Source organism: Sturnus vulgaris, chromosome 10 (assembly GCF_052056855.1).
Source record: "Sturnus vulgaris isolate bStuVul1 chromosome 10, bStuVul1.hap1, whole genome shotgun sequence".
Classification (NCBI taxonomy): domain Eukaryota; kingdom Metazoa; phylum Chordata; class Aves; order Passeriformes; family Sturnidae; genus Sturnus; species Sturnus vulgaris.
The window spans coordinates 21,104,997-21,117,668 of NC_142252.1; the positions used below are offsets into that span (position 1 = coordinate 21,104,997).

At 48.6% G+C, this 12,672-nt stretch overlaps 1 protein-coding gene across 2 annotated transcripts in view; it reads left to right on the forward strand.

Annotated features, from left to right (window-relative positions):
• Window positions 1–401: 401 nt before the first annotated feature.
• PLD1 (phospholipase D1) overlaps window positions 402–12,672 on the forward strand; it is a 55,607-nt gene continuing 43,336 nt past the window's right edge. For both annotated transcript variants that reach the window (XM_014887069.2, XM_088171034.1), the window contains exon 1: window positions 402–527. The gene's annotated coding sequence lies outside the window, so the exon portion shown is untranslated. The remainder of the gene's footprint in view (window positions 528–12,672) is intronic.

Sequence of the window (12,672 nt, forward strand, 5' to 3'; positions counted from 1 at the left end):
AAAAAAAAAAAAAGCATCTCATGTGCAATTAATAATTAATTTGCACGGGCTTTTTCAATCTGTTTCCCTGGCCAAACGCAGTTTCTCGGTGCCGCTGGGGAACCTTGGCTTCTCCCTCCCGGAGTACGAAGGGCAGAACCGCGCTCCCCGTGGAAGCGGCGCTCGGAGCGCGCAGGAGCCCCAAACCCACCCCACCCGCCGCAAAGTTGGGCTGAAATGACAAGAGTTCGTCCCTTTCAGCTCACTCTGCGCTTCCCTCGGCTCCTCACGCCCACCCCGGGCGGGGCGGGGGGTGCCCGTCCCTCAGTCCCTCCCCTGGCTGAGTCTCGGCCCGGAGCGGCCGCGCTGCCCTCAGCGGGGCGGGCACGGGGCGGGCCTGGGCAGCGCGCCCGGAGCCCAGCGGGCGGGGCCGGCTACAGGGAGGCTCCTTGGGCTTCGGGCTGCTCCTCTGGCCGCTGCTGACCCGCGAGAGGGACCCGGCTGGCTCTGACGGCACCATGGGGCACCCGCGGCCGCGGGGGCCGGAGGTGGGTGCGGGCGGTACGGCCGCGGGGGTGCCCCGGAGTGGGCGCCCGGCCCGGGGCACTGCGGTGACTTCAGCGCAGCGCGTCTGTTTCCGAGTGAATACCGTGCCCGGGCTCTTTGCTGGGGCAGAGTTTGCCGCGGGGAGGTGTTTGTCGCCTGTCGGACACACGCGGGATGGTTTGCGCGTTTTCCGTGCTGTGAAATGGGTGGGTTTGGGTCGGCGCGGTCCTGCCCTGCGGTGAGCGCGGGCGGCTGGGTTGGGAAACTCGGCGATGTGGTGAACTTCAGTGTCCCTGGCGAAGCCGTGACCCTGCCACGTCCCTTCCGTACCCGCCGTTTTTTGGGTTATGGGAAAACCCTGAGAGTTAGTAAACGTGCTGACACAACCCGTTCTGCCGAGCTGCCGGGTGGGTTTCTTGCAATGAAAACCTTTTCTTGCGTTGCTGGTTTCCTTTGCTTGGCATGATGCTCTCTAAGAAATCTTCCGCCCCAAGGTGCGTCCGGTCCTCGCTGACCGTGGTTCGGGTCAGTGCAGCTCCATTGGCTCCATGGACAATGCCCATTGTGTGCCCAGGTCTGTGTGAGCCCCACATCCCTCTCAGTACATCTGCACCAAGCCTCTGCGGTGAGGCTGTTTGGGGACACGCAGTGGGACTGAGTGTTTGAAGCTCTGCTGCTTTGACGCTGGTGGAAGATGTTAAGTGTGGATGTCACGGAGGTCGGTGTGCCCATGGCTGCTGGGACAAAAGCTCCCTGTTTGCGTTGTGTTTCGAGCTGCCTGTGTTTGTAGCTCGAAGGGTGGGAGCTCTCTTTCGAGTGTCTTAATAATCACTCAAGAATTCATGTTTTCCCTCCTGTGCCGTCTCTACCGTTTGATAAACGTGAGCTCATGCCAGAGGCTCGCAGGTAACCAGGGAACTTAATTTCCAACCACCTCACTATGCTCACAGGAGTGTTAGCCTTGTGACTTGGGTCTCAGGGCCAAATCCTGCCCAGCTTAGCCAGAAGTTGGAAAGCTCTGAGTTATGAGTCTGTGAGCTACCCTTCCTTTGCTGCTGGAGAGCCTTTTTCTCAGGGTCAGTTACCCTGTGATGCTGAACACTCCCCAGGGATGCTCGGATCCCTGATCCAGGCTCAGAGGATTGCTGCAGAGCACTGACGTGGGATGGCAGCAGCCAGTCCTCCCTATGCACCTGCCCTGCCCTTACCTGTGGCTGAAAGAGGCCCTTCCTCCTGTCTTTCTGCCATGAGGTAGCACTAAGCCTGTAAAATCAGATTTTTTTGCCGTGGGAAAGCGTGTCTGGCCTCCCCTGGGCATGGAGGTGCAGCACATGGGTGACCTCCCATGGTGTCCCCATTGCCCATCTTGGTCCAGGATTTGCTGGCTGGGATACTGAGCCTGGATCTGCCCTCCCCTCTAGAGAGGAGGCCAGCCCCAGGCTTGGTCAGGGCTCCCCGTGGGACAGGGCTAAGGTCAGATCCCTCTGAAAAGACCTGTTAAAGTTTACAGACATTGCTGTAGACTGTGCTTCAGCCGATTGAAGGAAAGTTTATTGAGAGATACGGCAGTTGAATTTGGTTTGGCCAAAACTTTCCTAAGTGGAAAGGATTGGAGAGTTTCATTAAATACTCATTTATGTTTTTAGTTTTATTTTAATATATAACATCATCCTTTTCAGGACTATTGAAAATTAGTGTTGAGGCTCTGGTCTTACTGGAAAAGACTTAATAAATTCACTTTCCTGGAGGCCATGATGCTGCTCTTATTTTGAGAGGCTTGAACTCCTGCCACAAAAAATGCTGTTGTTGACAGGTGTGTCCTGATCTCTCTCAGCTGAGAGTGTGCTGTTATCAGAATTGCAGCTTCTTTAAACTGCTGAAGATGCTGTTTCACATGTGTGTAAGTGAAATTATAACTGCTAGGTAGGTGATGGTTGCTGGTGAAATTAATCTTTCACATAGTGCGCTGCAATCTCATGCCTCTCGTAGAGATTTTTATTACGCTAAATAATAACAAAGTGTAAAGGGTTGTGTAATTTTTACATTGTTACTCCTGTAATTTAGGAAGTGCTCTTTAGACTGCAGGTGTATCTGTGGTGGAGGAAAGATGTTTTAAGGGAGCAGGTCTTATCTTCAGCAGTGATTTGAGAAATCTCTTGCATGATTAAGTGAAATGTCAGCCAGCTGAACTTGGGTTTTACTCTGAAAATGGATTTAAAGCAGATTATGAAACCTTCAGGGACAGAAATTTCAGGGGAATGCACTTAAATGCTGGCATTACCAGAAGTGTTATTCCCTTGAAATGACATAATAAGGAAGATATCAGTTACTAATGTTCCTAGAGGCTTCTAGTTTTATCTTCTCTCTGTCTGTACCCAGTGAATACATCAGAGGAGAAACTCAGTGTCTGAAATTGCTGGAGTTGTGAAGGAAGCCATTGTGCTCCATGAGGAGCAGCACCTTTCTGATGCCTTTGCTGCAAACAGGTGGTTCCTTAATTTCATGTTATTTTTCAGCCATTTTGCAGCAAGTAATTTAAAATAATAATAAATATTTAGTGAGAATTAGCATTGGCCAGTGGTTCTAATATCTGTGTATAACAGAGCTGAAGAAGCACTTTGATTTCCTTCTGAAGTGTCTGATGTCAGTAAGCACCTGGTCTTAGCTAAGGGTGAGGAAGGAGGAGGGCGAGAGCAAACCTTTACATGCCTTTTCCTCCTATTGTCTGACTGGCAATTATTTGATGATGTGTTTTTAACTTGCTCTCACATGCCCTGTACCCTGGAATCTCCTGCAAGGACTGAGATTTCGTCGTAATCATTTGCCTGACAGGAGTTGTGGCTGTGTCTTTTTTTCTTTCCCTTCACAAAACCTTGGTCAGCCTTTTTTAGGTTCTTTTTACCAAAATAAGGAATTTTTCAGTCCATATTTAGGTGCTGCTTGCTATGCTTTTTCTGCCCTCTGAGAGGTGGGATGTGCGTGCAGCTTGTGTGCAGCCTGGCTTCTTTGCACCCACCTATGCAGGGCCAGACCTCAGCTCTGCTGAGATTCAGAATAGAGATAGATATATAGCGTCAATTCAATTTTTTGTTTGTTTTATATATATAAATAAGTTTTTAACAGATATTTAGCCATGTGCACCTGCCCTGTCCCTCACTTCTGTGGACTTGAGATTATCTGGTACATGTACATCCCAGCTCTGCATGTGCAGACGCCCTGGAAGGCAGAAATTTGTGGAGGGACTGATGGAAAAAGCTCCATTTCCCAGGTTTTATTTACAAAATATTTGCCACGTTGCTCCCTCACCTGCTTAACACGAAGTGTCCAGGGTGGCACAGGGCAGTCACGGTCCTTGCAATGGGACACACCCTTATCCTGGCTCCTATGCAGGGGGGGACAAACAGGAGTGAAATGTGGATTTGAAGACATGAATTTTATATTGATATGTATTTCTATCTTTGGAATTCGGAGTTTTCTCTGTTTCCACGCAGTAGCAGTGGGAGGTATTGCCGGGGGCATCGTGTGCCAGTGCCCCGAGCACTTCGCGCTTCCCTCGCTCCCCGTGCCCACGCGCTGGGGTGGCATTTAGTGATTTCTGGATCCTTCAAGCAGATAAACACCAAAACCTGGGGGTTTACATAACAAAGTGGGAGTGGGGCTCGTGTCTGTCAGACAGCTCCAGCCCCCAGGCACCCATCTGCTGGTGTGGGGAGAGAGGGAGAAGCCGTCTGGTGGCTGCTGCTCCCACACTGGAGAGCTGGGACCCAAAGGAGCTGGGATGGCACCAGGCAGAGAGGAAACCACACACCCCAGAAGGGAGGCCAGTTTTGTCTCGGAGAATAAATACTTATTTAAAAACAATTGTGTCTAAATAGATGCAGGTCAGGGAAATCTTGCTGGAAAAGGGTCAGGGAAGGGGGATGGAGCAAGTGGCAGAGGATTTGCTGCCCCTCCTGCAGCGAGCATGGTGTCAGCTCAGCAAGGGTGGCAGCCTGACCAGGGTTTATTGCCAAAGGCCCAGGGTTGTGGGACTTTAATATTGAGGTAATGACCTGAGATAGTCTTAGTGGGCTACCGTGCTTGCTTAGATGCCAGTAAAAAGTGCCAGAGAGTGGAGCTGGCACAGAGTGAACCCTGGCACACAGGGTGTGCCCATCTGTGCCAAGCCCGCACTAAAGCCGGTGTTGGCTGCGTGTGGTGTTAGTACCTTTGTGCTCTTTGGTTTTCTGTGATTTGTTTGCCCTTAAATCTTCTCTTTTGCTCCCTGAGGATGCAGAGTGGACCACACTGAGCTCCATCAATTAAAATGGTGCTACACCTCCAGTAGGATTTGACAGCAAAGTAGCCAGTTTGCATTAGTTTCCTTCGAGTAATAACATTGTTCCTTTCTTCTCTATCCCGTTTTCCATGGCAGAGGAGGAACAGATAAAATAAATTATCTTCTGTCCTAAGGAACTCGCTATTTAGGGAGAAAGGCTGTAATTAAAAAGGTGACTAGTGGTGGGGTGCATATTTTGCAGAAGAGAAAGAGCACCCCTCCACTGTCCACCTATGGAAACCTCTGGGAGAGGAGTTGCAGGGCTGAGGATGAGAATCCTCATCACTACTGGCAGGTTTTTGTGACAGAAGGAGACGTTTCTCTCTCTGAGTGGAGGAGTCCTGTGTACACTATAGTGACAGCAGCAAGTATTCAGAATATTCATGGTGTTGAGATCAATTTTCCTGGCTTACACCTGCTGGTGAAGAAAGAATTAAACTGCATTTCCTGGATTGCATTTTTCAGGTCAGGCTGTGAGTGGGCCTGGTTCCTGTCTTACGTTTTTCTTTCTGCCAGTGCAGTGAGCCCTTGTGTGCAGCCTTCACATGAGGGCTCTTTTCTGGGAGAAGTAAGATAAGCCTGCTGATAAACACTGGCAGCAAGATCCCAGTGAGTTGGGGGCACTTTAACATCTTCTTCCCCAGGGCTGAGAAAGATGGTCCTGGCACAGAGGGTCCTCTTTTCTCCGGGACAAGTGTTCCAGAGCACAGAGACAAAAGGCAGTGCCAGGCAGACAATGTCCCACAGAGCAGTGCTCTGACAGTCTCTGTCCCAGCCTGTGCAAGTGGCTGATTCAGAGCCAGTTGCAGTTTCTGGTTGTCTGGCCGTGCAAGAGCTTGCTTCTCTTTTTCCTCCAGGATCTGCCGATGCTGTGTCCTGGGGCTCTTCCTTGCCACTGGCATTGACTCATCACTGAACCACTTCCTAGAAACTTCTCCCGTTATACCAGCCTGACTTCTGGCAGGATTTTTTAAATTAGAAATACTAATTTCTTCTTCTTCCTGTTTGTCTCTGTCCCACCCAGAAAACACCCACTGGTGAGCACAGTGCTCACTGCATTGCACTGGGTCAGATGAACCTTGCAGCACAGGCTTCTCTCACCATCAGCTGGGCTGACTCCTGCTTGAAGCCTCCAGGAAGCCCTCGGGCGAGGGGGAAGATAAACCAGCAAGAGTAATTAATTGCACCTTTCCAACACTTTCAGTAGCCTGAGGTGGTGTGGCCATGGCAGGACCTCATAACTGCACCCCACTACCTGGCTAAAGCCAACCCTGCTGTTGGGGCTTTTCTTTATTTAAAAAGTAAGTGTTCTTACTCCCAACCAGCTTTGAAGGTGACGCACAAGAGGTGAAACCACTGGATGGCTGGTACTTGTATTTTCTCTTTCAGTTCAGGTAAGATGAAGTTGACTTCACATGAAGAGCACAAATCTGCCTTACTTGTGGTTCTCTTGGGTGCCGTGGGGAAGCTCTCGTGGCTGCTGGGGTTTTCTAGGGAGCTCAGCTGTCTGTCACAGCTGAAGGGCTGCTGAAACAATTTGGAGAGCAGGCAGGGCATCATAGTCTTTTCAGAAAGAAGTACTTTGTTTTCTCATTTCTCTTTTGCTATTTATGTAGTCCCCGTGAGATATTCTGAAGTATATTTTTCCATGACTGAGGTTTCCTGCAAATTGATTTTTTTTTTCTGTGTCTATGTCCCACCCAGCGTTAAGTCTTACCAAGAAAGAATAGTAGATGACTCATGGTGGCTTTGAAATCTCTGTGGTTAGACCTGATCCTGCAGAGTTTTGGCAGCAGTTATGGCAAGTGGGCCATTTTGTTCACCCGGAGAAAGAGCTGGCAAGATGGGAGCTGCTGTCTGAGACTGTTTAGCCATTTTTACTTATCTCCCAAAACTATTGTGTTTCTTCCTGCCAAACATTTTTCTTTGTACGTTTAGAAAACTCTCTGCAAACACTTTCCTGGGCAGTGCTGCTCCAGAAGGTCATGGCAGTTGAAAGAAAAATAGTCTTTAATTTTTGCCTCACTGTGTGCTGAGGTCTGGAGGATTAAGCTTATAAGTCATAATATTAACGCTCTGTTTTCTTCTAGAAAATTGTGGGAAAAATACTGTAAAGAAGTGTTGACAAAAGGAGAATGAACTGCAGAGGGTTTGCTTTGGCCAGACACCTGTGTTGCCTGTAAGGTGCTGGAGGTCTGGAGATGTGGGTGAGGGAGAGGAGGGAGAAGGTAGCTGAGGCTTGATTTGAGCTCTGAGATGAGCATCATCTTTCCCTGCCTGCCATCAGTAGGCTCCTGTGCAGGCTTGATACAGGCATTGTTTTTCCCCTCTAGGAAAGTGATTAAAAAAAATTTTTCCATGGCATCTATTTTGTTCTAAGCAAGCTGTCAGTATTGTCAATGTGTGTAAATGAGCTATTTTGCATAAATTTGCAGGTGTTTAGTTGTATTTAAGAAAGAAACATAAGGGAGCTATTCTGATTCTGCATGTTACTGCTTCATAACAGACAATTTCTTATTGAATTTGCCTGAATTTGATCTCAGGCTGAAACCTCAGCCATCATTCCGGAATTATTTGAGAAATCAGAACCTAATTACTGTAATTACTTACTCATCCTTAATTCTGATAACGAATCAAACACTTCAAGGTATGGAAAAATTAGCTTTTCACTAACTTGAGTACCCTGTGTCTTAGGTGATATTATGTTACCATGTAGGGTGTCCACGGGACAGGCTGTTTTGTAAAATCACCTGGAGTCCTCTGTGAAGTCTTGGGGACAGCATCACCTCTGCCTTCTGAGCTTGACATAATGACTTCTCTTACAATTACCCCTGAGACTTCCCCAAGCCAACTGTATTGTTCTTGTAAATGAGACGTTCCCAAATATTTTTTTAGCTGGCCACAGAGAAGGAAAGTGCAGTTCTTGCAAGACCTTAGTCTTTTCCGAAATCCACAGATGAAGCTGGGAACTGGTTGGAGATTTCTGGGTGTGAAAGGGAGGCTGGGAGCTGGTGTCTGCCCGTGTTGGTGCTGACTGTGCTGAGGAAAAGCAGCTGTTTTTGGAAAGGTGGATCAGGAGCAGACATGCACCCTCCTGTTGTCGCCTCTGACACCTGCTGTTGCTGATTTTTTTTGGGAATGAAGCCTGATTGTACAACAGGCTTGTAGTGCTAGGTAGGTCCCTGCTCGATCGTGGGAGCTGCTGCCACTGAGCACTGCAGCTTTAGGAGTAGACTGGAAAATAACTAAAGTCAGATGAGGACAGAGACATCAAATTCTTGTGGAGCTTATCAGCCAGAATGCATCAAACGCGTTTAAAAGCATTGCTAAATAAAACATTAAAAATCGCTTTGGCTCTTCAGTTTGGAAAGGTGCTGAATCCAGGCTTGCAGGCAGGAGTATAGGAGCATTTGGGGGTGATGAGAGTGGCTGCACCACATCATGGGGCTTTGCACTTGTGGCTTCAGCCTGTCCGTGCCCTGGGAAGGGACAGCAGTTGACAGTGCTCTCAGGGTGGTGCAGGGTCCTGTTCATGATAGGGAAGCAGTAGGATTTTGGCTGAGGAGCAGAGAGAGGAACTGGGACATCCCCTTGCTGGAACAGCCTGGTGCCACAGTTCCTCTCACACCCATTAACCAGAGGTCATCCCGTGCTTTGGTTACCAAAGTACAGCCCTGGTACAGTGGGTGCAGAGTCAGCACGAGCTTGGCACAGGTTAATTAATGTTCAGTGTGAGCAGTCACAGGGTTGGTTCACACTGCCAGGAAGGATCAGCGTGGGACAGCACCGTGCAAACACCTGTGCAGGCCTGGCCCTGCAGGTGGGTCCCAGCCCTGCACCCTGCACTTGGAGCTGCCTCTAAGAGGGACAAAAGCATCGGTAAAACTGTGGTGGTGGTCACGCTGCCGTGGTTGTCCTTGAAGCTGGTGGTGTTGTGGCGAAGCCACCCTGAGAGATGAGCTGTGCCTTGCACTCCCCAGGCAGGGGAGGGAGTTGGACTTGGCTGCTGCTCACATGGGAACATTTGAGTTCTGCACTATAGTGGGGATTACACAAGCGGTAGTACTGTTTAGTGGAAGAATCACTTTACTCCTCCATTATGGCCCTCTGCCCCTGCCAACTGTTTGGTTTCTTTTAAATGGAAATTATTTGAAAAGTTCCATTAGGGCAAACAAACTCTCAAAAGTCAAGACACTAGATACAGCATTTTACTGAAGTGTTAAACATTTTGTTAAACTATTAGTAAAAATAGACAGCCCCAATCTGCTGCTCCTTGGTGCTGTGATACCCACAGGAATTTCTCTTTGAGCATGTCACATAAAGGGTCAACAAAATCACCTTCTGTGCTTTCACGTAGAAAAAAAAAGAGGAGGAGGAAGAAAAGTCATGTTTGCACTTAATGGGAACAGTTCAATCGGCAGCAGGGTGGCAGCAGGAACGGGGACATTGACTTCCTGACACATACCTGTGCTCGTTGATCGATCTGGAGCTGCTGCCAGGAGCCAGTGCCCATGCAGGGCAGCCAGTGCTGGGCTGGGATCCTGTTGCAGTTGCTGAATCCCTCCCGAGAGCAGGCTGCAGTGCTTTCCCTGGAAATACCTTGGCTGGTAGGAGATATGTGAAGGTCTGTGTTTGCATTTATCAGCTGCCACCTAACCCCACTGTGGGAGGGAGGGATGGAGGTGTTGGGCTGCCTGCCAGCATGCCCGCTTGTCTCCGAGCCGCCGGAATTCCCTGCGGAAATGTGGCTTGGCAGGTGGCAATTGCTGGAGCAGACGTGGCACTGGGAGATACCAGAACAGTGTTGAGTGATGTACAGGACATCAGTGCTGTAGATACCTATGCATTTAGGCCACTAAAATATGTGCTGTGTTTGTGTGATGTGTTCGCCTATAGATAAGAGCTGCAGCCATCTGTATCATCCTGTGAGCACTGTGGTGGTCCCTGTTATCCCTGATCCTCATGGAGATGGTCACTCTAAGAGTTCTGTGTATTACACTATTACTTTGGCTAGCTCCTTGCTTTTAGGATTTTAAATAAAGCTTTTGTGAGCTCTGTCTTGTGCCAAACTCTGTGTGTCTGTCAGCACCCAGAAGTGCTGCATGCTTTGGCCTTCCTGCTGTTTGCTCTTTGCTGCAGGCACTTTTCCAATCCTCTCTTTTCCATCAGCCCAGGACTCTATTGACCACTCTGTTGCATCTTGGCTGTGTTATTTGGGAACGTTGAGATGAAGCCAATCCCCAAAGTGCTGTGACTGGTTCTCTTTGCCTGCCTGCAACTACAGTGCTAGTGGGTCTGTAGGGGTGAGTAACCAGGCTCCAGAGGCTCTGGGCATCCCCTGTCCTGTTTTTCAGAGATGTTATGTGTAGTGCTCCTGGGTTTAGGGCTGCAGCGTTTGTGCCATGGACCACATCAGGGAGTGGAGGGCTGCTGGTGATCCCTGAGGGATGCGCAGCCCGAGGTGCGAGTGCTGTGCTTAAACACTTCTTGTCCATGCCTGAGGAATCCAAAACAAGGTGATGAATTAGCATGTGTAGGGCCAGCCTTAATTACCAATAAATACCTAATGATCAGCTTCCCGGGGAGGCTGTGCTTCCTGTGGCAGCCCAGGGAGCAGGAATGGTGCTGCTGGGCAGGGGGCCTGGGAGCCAGAGCAAGCAGTACATCAGCATGAGATCAGCAGCCGCTGCCCATCCGAGGATGTTTGGACTGTTCTGTAAAGCAAATGAAACGAGTCCTTGGGAGGTGCCTGATGCTTAGGCTGGGCCTGGGTGTGGGGACAAATCTCGGAGGGGCTTTCTGGCTGAAGCTGTGGGTTAGTCACCAGTGTCTTACCTCATCCTTTCCCTTGACCTGCCTGCTTTTCTGTGTCCTTTTCTCTAGCACAAGTGCTGTGGGATGGATGCTGCAGAGCCCTGTGCAGGGGCAGAAGGGGCTCTGCCCAGTGTGGATAGTGCAGCAGGGACTTCCAAAGTTGAACCTGTTATTTCCAGGCCATCCCAGCCTTGAAGTATCTCGTGCCCTGTTGCCAACAGGCCATGTGGATTCCTGTGACTTTGCTGTTCCTGCGGGCAAACTGGTGGTTTGGCAATAAGCCTCATATGGCAAGGACTGTGGAAATCAATAATGCAGAGCCAGGGAACTGTGCTGCAGGAAGCATTAATTGGTTTCTGCTTTTAGAGGTATTGCTATTAAATGTGAACACTTTATTGGAAAAATTGTTTTGGAAACAGTATTTTAAAATATTTTGGTTTTATGAGGATTGGACTAAAGATAAGCAAATTAAGTCAGGATGATGTTTCAACGTGTCTATTGTTGATCTGGCTTTTTATTTCAGTTCTCCAGCTCCAGATCTTTCCAGGGTAGGAGCAATGCTTTGGTTCTTATTCAAGGGCTGCTTTGTGTGTTTTAAAAAATAAACCCTCATCCTTTTGCACTGCCCCTGCAGTGTGAGCATCCAGAAGGGCAGATTTTCAGGAGGCGTCTGCATCTGCTGTTGCTGGCTCCTCTGGCTGAGCGTTTTCCATGTACTGAACTGAAGAACAGGGTTGAGGCATTGCTGAGCATTTTTCAACCCTTTTGTCTTTTAGTTTCATAGTTAGGAAATGTAACATGCTACAGGTAACATACAAGAGCCCTGGATTTTTGATTAAATATTGATGGAAAGATAAAACCAGTGTGTTTCTGTTTTGCTTTGTGTGAGTATGGGAATTTGTCCTGGGCTGGAAAAGTAGGATGCTCTTTGCAGATGCTGGCAGGGATCCTGAGCACAGGGGCCACTTCCTAACTGTGGTGGAGGACTGACCCCTGCCTAGGGCTGTGGAAGGAAGGTATGCCAGGGCATAAATCTGGGGTGCTGACAAGCCCTCCTGGAGGAGGGAAATAACTCCTTAGAAATGGCTCTTATCAGATTAGAATATTTCTCCATGACAGAGTGGTCCAAAGCTAGGTTTGGATTTAAGGTTTTAAGTTTAAAATGGGATGAATTGGGAAATATTTACATGCAAAAGATTCATCACCACTAGACAGAGCAAAAAGCTGTTGAGGGCATTGTGCAGGGGAATTCTTAGGCATTTCATTTGGGCTCTTGGTGCCTCTATTGCACCCAGGCTCCTGGCAGCAGCAGGAGGCGAGAAAGAGGATTCATGGCTCAGATTGTTTGGGCTTTGTTTTGGTTGTTTGTTTGTTTGTTTTCTGTTTAATAATCGCATCTCACTGCCCCGTTTTGGCCTAAGCCTGTCTGCTCTACTCTAGGCAGCCTGGGAGGGTTTTGTGTCCCACCATGGGCGCTGCTGCCTGCAGGAGAAAACCGAGTATGGGAACAGAGGTCACTTGTCACAGCCCTTGCCAAAAGGTCACTGTACTGGGGGAGATGTCATGAGAACAGGAATGAGATAATTTTCAGGGATTATAGTGTTTCTCACCATAGGGATAAGAGTTGATACAGAACATCAAACCCTGGGAGGCATTAGAAGGAAATGTCTGTTTTTCCTGGATGTATTTTCTCTTCTCTGCTCCCCTCTTTTTCCAAATGAAGTTTTTCTGGATTTCATAGTTTTGTGTGGTGCTTTTCAGCATTGGAACCTCATTAAGGAGCTGTGTTTCAGATCTGCCACGATACAGAATAAACTTAGGCTGACCAAGTTTTAGATAGTCTGTGCTATTACCAGCCGCATACATTTTCACATCAGGACGTCAGTGTCTTCAAAACACAGAACTGTTCATGAATATTTACAAAAAAATGTCTTTTCTGCCTTCCAGTTTCCATGCCTTTAAAGCTGTGCTTTTGTTGTCCTGTGCAACAAGTAGAAAAAAAAATTTCTTTAGTG